Genomic DNA, 6,676 nt, shown 5'->3' with positions numbered 1-6,676 from the left:
CTGCAAGGCCAAAGGTGGCCCTGGGCCAGGTGATGGGGGCGCCTGTGGGGATGGGGACACCCAGATCCCCGCGCGGAGGCTGTCGGCTGGAGCGGCAGGGCACACATGTACGAGCACACGTACACACGTGCAGACACAGGTGTGCGAGCCTGGGCTGGGCTGTGCTGGGATCTGAAGCCCCTGCCCTCGCAGGGCGTGCACTCAGGCATGGTGGGGACCCCGCCCAGCCTTGTTCTGACCCAGCTTCGCGGGCCTGGCCCGACCCTCGATGCTTGGGTGGGCGGGCAGGTGGGCGGCGTCTGCAGCAGGAGCTCGCAGGGCTAGTCGGCCGGATGGGGGGCTGGGGCCCACAGAAGCTCGATGGGCCTCTGCTGGCTTCCCGTGCTGAGGGCTCGGGCCCAGGTGCCCCCGGGAGCCAGGAGGCCGGCGGACACAGGCACGCGCGTGCAGACGTACAAGAGCATCCGTGTGCCTGGCTCCCCTCCGGCCGCCGGGCCCACCTTCGTGCTGTCGCAGTCACTCCCTGTACTACCCACCCTGGGGGTGGGTCACACGGTCCAGAGACCCAGCCCCACGGCCCTCCACTGCTGATCGGGCAGGGTGCTCCTTGGGCATGCTCGCGGGGAGGCTAGTCAGGGCCTCCTTGGAGACCAGGGCCTGGCGGGGCTGTGGATCAGGGCTGTGCTGGACGGCCTGAGAGGCATCTGCAGCGGGGTGTGGGCGGGTTGGGCTGGGAGGCAGGACTGGAGGCTGGTGGGATGGGCGGGGAGCGCTGGCCAGATAAGGCTCTTTGATCTGAGCTGAGACAACCCAGACCCTCATCCTGAGATAACCTTGGCCTGGGGCACTCCACCCCCACCCAGTCTGGCTCGAGGCTGACCCTGGCCCAGGGAGGGGCGGGGCGACAGGTCCTCAGGGCAGGTGTGGCTGGAAACTGGGGCAGGGTTGGCCCAGGCCGAGCCCTCGGGGTGCTCCCTGGAGCAGTGTGGCAGCAGGAGGGGAGCCTGGGGCAACCCCGGCCCCAGAGCTTTGGGGGTCTCACCAGGCCAGGAGGCCGCCCCCATCCACTTTCACCCCGAGCCTGGGGGTCCTGGGAGGCTACTCCCTGGCGGTGGGCTGTTGGGTGGTCCGGTCTCAGCTGGGCACAGAGCAGCATGGGCACAGGTATGGGCGCAGCCCTGCGGTCGGGGGGTAGGGGTTGTTTATCTCACTCAGCCGCCCTCTGCCTGGGCGGTGGTCGGCCGTCAGTATCCCCCAGGTCTATCTGGACCACGCCCTCAGCGCCTGCAGGCCAGCCCGGGCGGACAATAAAGTTGTCAGTGGACTTGGGCTCTGGGGCAGGCAGGCAGGGGCGGGGGGCTTCAGGAGGCCCCTCAAAGATGTCTCTATTAGGGGGCCTCTGAACGCTGGGAGGGGCCAGCATGGGCAGAGGTGGCCCTCAGACACAGCACAGGCCGGAGGCACACCCGCCAGCAGCACCCGCCCCCCTGGCCCCTGGATTCGGCCCCGGAGGGCTGGCCGTCAGGCAGAGGAGCCCCCAGAGGCTGGGGCCTGGGGTGGGGGGCAAGGAGGAGGCCAGGGCATCGCCGCCTCCAGCCCTGAAAGATCCCCCTCTGGGAGGACCGCCTGGCCTGGCTCTGAGCGAGCGCTCAGCAGACGGTGTGGGGCAGACCCAGGGGAGGCGCTCCACGCCACTGTGCCTCAGTGTACCTTTCTGTAAAATGGGGCAGTGCTGGCCCCTCAGGCAGCTCAGCTCTTCAGCTTAAATATGTGCCTCCCAGAGCCCATGTGTGCCACGGCTCCTGGGGTCCAAGCGTCCATGGGGTGGGGCCCGGGGGTGCTCAAGGCCTGGGGGGGACCCAGAGCAGCCCCGGTTCCCTGGAGGGGAGATATGTGAGACTAGAGCAGGCTTCGCACAGGAGCATGTTCCTGGGCAAGACCCCTCACAAACTACCTTTCCTCTCCTTAAAGCCCCAACACCTCGGCTTGGGAAGGGGTCCCAGGGACCACCACTCCCATCCCTCCTTCCCAGTGGCCACTGGGGGAGATGGGAGGCCGTGGGGTCTGGGGTTGGCAGAGTCCAGCCAAAGCCTTCTCTCCCAGAACCCCCAGGGCCACACCGCACAGGAACACGCACCTCCCCCAAGGCCAGGAGACCTCCCGGCAGTGGGCAGCTGCGCCTGACCACTGTGTCCCCAGGGAGGCTCTGCCAGCTGCGGCTCCAGGCCCTGGGGTGCTCCCCCGAGGCTCCAGGCCCTGGGGTGCTCCCCCGAGGCTCCAGGCCCTGGGGTGCTCCCCCGAGGCTCCAGGCCCTGGGGTCCTCCCCCGAGGCTCCACGCCCTGGGGTGCCCCCGCTGCGGCTCTTCGCCCCCGGGGTCCCCGTCACACAAGACTGAACTGCAGCCGGTGTGAGCAGCTGGCCCCTGCGGGCTCTCTGCCAGGGGCCACATCACCCCCAAATTTGGTCCATCTGTTCCCAGGTCCACAGGTTGTGGGGTGCCCCAGTCTGCCTCCTGGGGGGGCATGTCCTGGCCCCAGCCTGGACTGGACAGTGTCCACAGCCTCCAGCCACAGACGCTGAGGCCACCGCCGCCTGTGGGATCCTGTGGCCACTCTGAACTCCTGGGTTCTGGCTGGCAGCAGGCGGAGGCTGGTCCGTGGGTGACCCGTGCAGGGACCGGCAGAGCCAAGAGCAAGGAATCAAGGTCCCCCCGCCCCAGGAGGGCGTGTGGCTGAGGCTCCCGGAGCAGGTGACACCCCCTCCCGGGAGGGCCAACAGGACCCAGGAGAAGGGGCATTGCTCGGAGGGCAAAGGCTGCCTGGCCGAGGGAGGAGGGTGTGACGTGCTGTGGGGCTGGCCTGGCGGCCGGGGATGGATTCCTAATTCAGCCGGAGCCTGTGGAGTCAGCCTTGTTTATTCTTGGCAGGAAGGCTGGTTCTGGGGGGTGGGGGCAGGGGGAGTAAAGCCTTTTCAAAAAATAATAATAATAAAAACGCTCATTTAGAAGGCTCCCAAGACGTGCTGAACTCCAAAAGGGTCCTGGAAAAAATGCTGAGAAGGTTTAAGTGTAAATGGACCCAAAACACCATAATTAAATTTCCCTTAAATTTACCAGAGTTTGGGGTCAAAGAAAAAATAAAACTTAGGGAAAATACACTTGAGGTTTCAGGCAAATGCCAAGTGCTTAGGAAAATAGATTTCTGAGCTGCTCAGCGGCTACCGGCCTGGCCCCCGCCAGCCCCGGGAGCTGTGGAGGCCTTAACCCCTCCCTGGCCAGCAGTGGGTCCTTCTCCACTGCCCTCCTCCCCCAGCCCACCCCCCTGGGGGCCACCACCACAGGCGGGCTGGCCCTCTCCGGCCAGACTCTCCCCCAGCCAGCACCTCCTGCCCTTGTGCACTTTGAGGCAGCCCTCTGTGCCAGGCTCTGGTAGGGGTTGGGGGATAGACCTCCCCTGGCCCCCTCCCCCTAGCTGGGATGGCACCCAGGAGAACCCACGCCACACCCCTCCCACCGTCACCCTCCTGTCTACAGACAGCACTGCCCTTTTATTGCTCATCTGGGAGCAACCACATTTTCCAAACCTGAAGTCAGGATTTGAGGTCTAGCATTCAGCGTGAACCAAGGGCAGGAACGTCTGCACTGGTGCTGTCAGCGCACATCCGAGAAGACAGCCTCCGACAGCACATGATTCACGGTGTTGCCCTTTTTGCTCAGCCTGCCAGGAAGCTCGGAGCTAAAATTAAGGACCTTGTACAACAGTTAGTGTTGGCCAGCGGACCTTGGAATTTCTCCTCTTTTCCATGTTCTTTGACATCTCTGCTATAACGAGCAAGTCAACTGTGCTTTTTTATTTTCTGAGAATGAATTTAAAAGGCAGAAATCACCCACGATGTACAACAGGGCTTCCCTGGGGGCTCAGCTGGTGAAGAATCTGCCCCCAGTGCAGGAGGCCACATTTGATCCCTGGGTTGGGAAGAGCCCCTGCAGAAGGGAATGGCTGTCCACTCCAGTATTCCTGCCTGGAGGATTCCATGGGCAGAGGAGGCTGGCGAGCTATAGTCCATGGGTCACAAAGAGTCAGACATGACCTCTCTCAGGTCCAGTTGTTTTTCCTTGGGGGGAGGGACCTAGTTCAGCCCAGCCCGGCAGGGCGTCCCGGGAGCCCCTGTTCATCCCTAGTTGACCTGCTCGGAGCCCTGGGGCCCAGCTCCTGGGCCCTGACAGCAGGCGGAGGGGGCAGTGACTTCCAAAGACGGTGGGGACGTGTGCTGGGAGAAGTGGGGAGCTCGGAGACTGAGCTGCCCCTGCGGGGGTCCTCAGAGCTTCCTGGAAGAGAAGCTGGGCCCTGGACATCTGAAGGCCTCGGTCTCCCCCAGCCCAGCCCCGAGTCCACGGCAGCCCCACCCTGGGCCCGAGTCCCTGAGGGGGGCTAAGCGGGAGGCTCTGGCTGGGGGTCCCCTGCCCTGGGCCCCTGGCTTAGCTGTGGCCTTGACGGGTGCCTGTTGGGCACTGTGGCCGCCGCAGTGGGCAGGAGAGCTGTGGATGCAGGCAGGACAGGGATCGAAGCTCCCCTGAGCTGAGTGCACCTTGGCGCCGTGAACCCAGTGTCAGCCCAGGCCGGGCTGGGGGGTGAGGAGGGGCGGGGGGGCGGGGGCGGGGCTGGGTGCTAACAGCCCGCTGGGATCCGCACCCAGGGCCCACGGCGGCCCGCTCACCCGCACAAGCCCCAGCATGCAGGGCCGCCCAGCTCTGACTCACCCACCGGGCTGGGCTGGGCCCGGCTGCCCTCAGCCTCCACACCCACCTTCCTTCCCCATGCTGTGGTCCTTGGGAGGTGGGGTTGGTGTTTGGGGGTGAGGACTGGGCAGGGAAAGGTCAACAGCAAGCCCTGGGCTCCAGTGGGCCTGAGGAGGACTCAGCCGGGCCGAGCTGCAGGGGGTCTCGGGGGAGAGGCCCTGTCATCAGGCTGTGATGAAACCCCGGCTACCAGGGGCACTTTGGAGGCCACCTCCATTGGCCATCCCGGGGAACTGGCATGGGGGCACACCCGCCGTCTGAAGAAGGTCCCGTGGGACAGCTTGCTCCAGCTGAATGTGCTGACTTGGAAACAATAATTGTGAACAAATAAAATTATTTTGTCAAGAATAATAAAAATGCCTTTGAGCAGTGCCCTCCCCTGGTGACAAGGGTGGGGCCAAGTGGGCAGCGACTCCTCTGGGGCTGGCAAGAGCAGCATCAGACCCTCTGGAAGCAATTTGGCAGACTCCTCTGCCAAGAGCCATGAAAATGCTCCTAACTCTGACCTAGATGCCACCTGATGGTGCCATTGGAGACAGGCTGCAGCGGAGGGACCACCTCAAACCGCGGGCAGCAGCAAAGTACCAGCCACCACGGGGGGAGGGTGTGTGGCGAAGGGCAGGAGGGGGCCTCCAAAAGGGAGATCCGCTCTGGGAGGCTGGGAATGCGACCTCATTTGGAGAAAGAGTCTTCTACAGTCATTACATTAAGCTCATGAGATCAAGAGACCAGCCTGGATTATCTGGGTGGCCCTACATCCAAAGACAAGTGTCCTTATACAACGGAAGAAAAACCATGTGGCTATGGGGGGAGACTGGGGTGGATGCAGCCACAAGCCAAGGCCAGCCAGGAACCACGGGCAGCAGGAAGAGGCGGGAAGGACCCTCCCCTAGATTCTGAGATGGGGCTGGGGAGTGTGGGGCCGGAGGACAGCCCCACCGACACCTTGATTTCAGACTGTTGGCCCCTAGAACTGGGAGACACTAAATTTCAGCCAACCGGTTTGTGGGAATTTGTGCAGCAGCCCTGGGAAGGGAATCCAGGGTATCGAGCACCCAGAGGTCAACCAGGGCCCTTCGCTGGAGGAAGTGGGGGCTCAGGGCCCACTTTGGGGGGCACAGTGGGAGTGCCCCTGCCCTCGCCTGCTAGCCGTGCCCACAGGCCAGACTCACATGGTAGCGGATGGTGCCCCTGGCCAGTCTGGGGGATGCGGGCTTGACCAGAGCAGGCAACCAAGGCAGCACACGGCAGAGGCGCTGATCTGTCGGGCGGGCACAGAGCAGTCGGCCCTCCTGCGAGCAAGTCCGAGCTTGCTCTGCTCGCCGCGGCAGCCCAGTGAACTAGAGACGAGGGGTTGAGAGCCGGTGGCTGAGAAGGTGGCACACTAATGTCTCACAACAGCAACCTTACTGGGGTCTGGATGCCAGCTTCTTTCACAGATGAGGGATGGGGGGAGGTGAGGAAGCAAAGGAAAAAGTCCACGAATGTTGCAAATACCTCCTAGAATGGCAAGCCTTAGGCAGGATGATGTGTTGATTTCTTCCTCCCTGCCATCTGCAGGAAGGTGGACAGGGATCTCAACCAAGGCACTTTTTAACAGGCAGAGGAGCAGGATTCTCCAAGGGAGGCCATTCTGTATGATTGTAAAAAAAAAAAAAAAAAAAGGAATGGCAAGCAAGTCAGACAAACCGTTCCAACACAGAGTCAGACTTGACTTTTCCCTGCGACACTTCAGGGTCCCAGAGTCTAGCTAGCCCAAAGGCTGGGGAGTCTCCAGGCTGCACCTGGAACAGCAGGGTGGCCGCAGCAGCAGGTCAGAGGCCCTCTCCTCGGCCAATCTGCTGATGGGCACAGGGAATCTGAGAAGCCAGAGGTGC

This window comes from Oryx dammah, unplaced genomic scaffold (genome assembly GCF_014754425.2).
Source record: "Oryx dammah isolate SB20612 unplaced genomic scaffold, SCBI_Odam_1.1 HiC_scaffold_3, whole genome shotgun sequence".
NCBI classification, from domain to species: domain Eukaryota; kingdom Metazoa; phylum Chordata; class Mammalia; order Artiodactyla; family Bovidae; genus Oryx; species Oryx dammah.
The sequence above is the reverse complement of the archived record's forward strand: the minus strand, read 5'-3'. Positions refer to the sequence as shown.